The 2172-nt window shown below is 60.8% G+C and overlaps 1 protein-coding gene across 1 annotated transcript in view; it reads left to right on the plus strand.

Moving 5' to 3' along the window:
* The window catches only part of LOC104537278 (RNA-binding protein with multiple splicing-like), a gene marked incomplete at its 3' end in the record, with an annotated part of 6392 nt that overhangs the window by 320 nt on the left and 3900 nt on the right, over positions 1–2172 (plus strand). The window lies entirely within an intron of this gene.

A 2172-nucleotide genomic window follows, 5' to 3' on the forward strand; every position in this document is an offset into this window, starting at 1 on the left:
AGCTTCCGGCAAAAGCCAGCGCTTTCGGGTATTTGCTTGAGCGCAGGGGAAGAGGGGCAAACCTGCAAACCTGCAAACCTCGCCCCTCCCCAGGTCTCACCTTCCAGCCCTGTGCCCCCCCAAAAAAGGGGGAGAAGCAGCGGGGAGGTAGATTAGGGACAAGTCCCTCTCTGGCGCTGGGTCCTGGCAGGATCCCTGCTGCCTGCTCCCGGGGCGCCCTCCACATCCTTCTCGCCTCCCTCCACCCCCGGGGAGCTGTGACCTGGAGGGGTTCCCTGGGGCAGAGCGATTTGGGAAGGAGGTCACGTCACCCTGGCCGGGCGAGAACGGCACGTAAAAAGCTCGACGGAGGCCTTATTTGGTAGCGGAGCAGCTCCGGGCTCATGGCCTTCATCCCCATCCCATGCCAGATCCCTCGTCCTGGGGGGACCACAGCCAGGGGGAGGAAAGGGGTACCCCGGGATGGTTTCTGTGAGGAAATTGCCCAGATTGCCAAAGATTTGTCCCCAGGGCTCCTGCAACGCATCTTCCCCCCCCCGTGCTCGTGCCTCTCCTTGCTTTTTCGGTGCGGGGTCAGGAGGGTTTGGGAGCAAAGCTCCCGGCGAGGACACAGGGACACCTCCTCCATCCCTATTGCCATCCCCCACCATCCGCTCCCTCGCCTTTTCCTTTCGCCGCTTCCTCGTTCCAGCCCCGGGCGCTCACCGGCACCTCCGGCCCCGCTTCCTCTCCTCCCGTCCTCCTGTTTCGGGCTGGAGCCGCGGGGGACCGGAGGCTGAGCTCCCCCCCAAGTCCCAGGGATGGAGGAAGCAGCATCCCTCGGCCTCGGCCGTGTTTATTTTGGGGAGTTTTTGCGGGTTTACACACAGCCCGGGAATCCAAACCCTGCCGAGGGGACGCTCCATTAGCATCGGGAATATTTACACAAGGGATAATCCCATCAGGGCTGGAATGCCGGAGGCAGGACCCTCCCCTTTCGCTGTGTTTTAGGGCCCCATCCCAACCCCGGTGCCATCATCGCTCTCACCGGGCTCTGGGCAGCCGAGCGTTTAATCGGCTGGTCAAAAATTAAAGCGGTCCCCCATGGAAAGGTGGTGGACGGGGGGCCGGGGTGGCAGGAGGCGATTAAATCCTTCGTCAATGAATCACCCGGGTGCCTCCCGCCTCTCCCCGTTAACGTTCACCGGGGGCAGGGGAGCGCGACGGCTTCTTATGAGGAGGAGGAGGAGGAGGAGGAGGAAGAGCAGGGCCATCCTCAAGCTGTGACCCTGGTGTTCCCCTCCCCTCGCATGCCCCCAGCCCCTCGCGTCCCACCCGGGCCCTCCTCAGCACCCCCTAAACCCGCTCCCAGACTGGACGTGGTAGTTGGGAGCACCTGGAAGAAATCCTTGGTGTCACCCCAAATCGCAACCCCAAAACACCCCACCCAGAAGAAACTCTGGGAAAAAAACTGAAACGGGGTTGCTCTGATAAAACTTTTGCCTGCCCTGACGTTAAGGGCAGGATTTGGCCCTGGGAGCGTTTTCGGTAGAGGCTGAGCCCCTGGGATCTCTCGGCACAGGAAAGCCGGGAGCAGCTCCCCGCGGGCTGAAAGCTCCTTTTCCATTTAAGGGCAGGAGAAATATTTCCGCCGAAAAAAACCTCTCTTTTCCCGCGGCAGACGGGGATCCGAACCCACTCGGGGAACTCTCCCTTTCCCCACCGGTCCCACCTCGTCCTAACGCAGCCCAAACCCTCCCACCTGCTTCACCCAGCTCAGGGACGCTGTTTATGTAGGACCTACCCAAACAGCCCCCTGGCACCTCTTTGCGGGGTGCGGATGGGGAGCACCCAACACCTCATATGTCCTCCGTCCCCCAGACATCGTTCTGGGGCTAAAACCAGCAACGGGGTCCTTTGGCGATGCCGCTTCACCCCGTGCCCTTCTCCCCTCTCCCACTCGCCGCCATCTAATTTTTACGGTTTGAAACTAAAAAAACGCGTTTGAACTTTCCAAGAAAAACAAGTCATTACCGAAGAGAAGAGAAGCCCTTCCTCGGCGAGGCTGCATTTCGGAGGGGGGGTGGGGGTGGGGTGGTTCAGGGTCTTTATCTCTCCGATTTATCTGCTGGGCTGCAATGGGGGCTAAGTTTTCTGGCGAGCCGGGCTCACAGGGGTTTGGATTTCAGGAAG

This window comes from Mesitornis unicolor, unplaced genomic scaffold (genome assembly GCF_000695765.1).
Source record: "Mesitornis unicolor isolate BGI_N332 unplaced genomic scaffold, ASM69576v1 scaffold28972, whole genome shotgun sequence".
Taxonomy (NCBI): Eukaryota; Metazoa; Chordata; class Aves; order Mesitornithiformes; family Mesitornithidae; genus Mesitornis; species Mesitornis unicolor.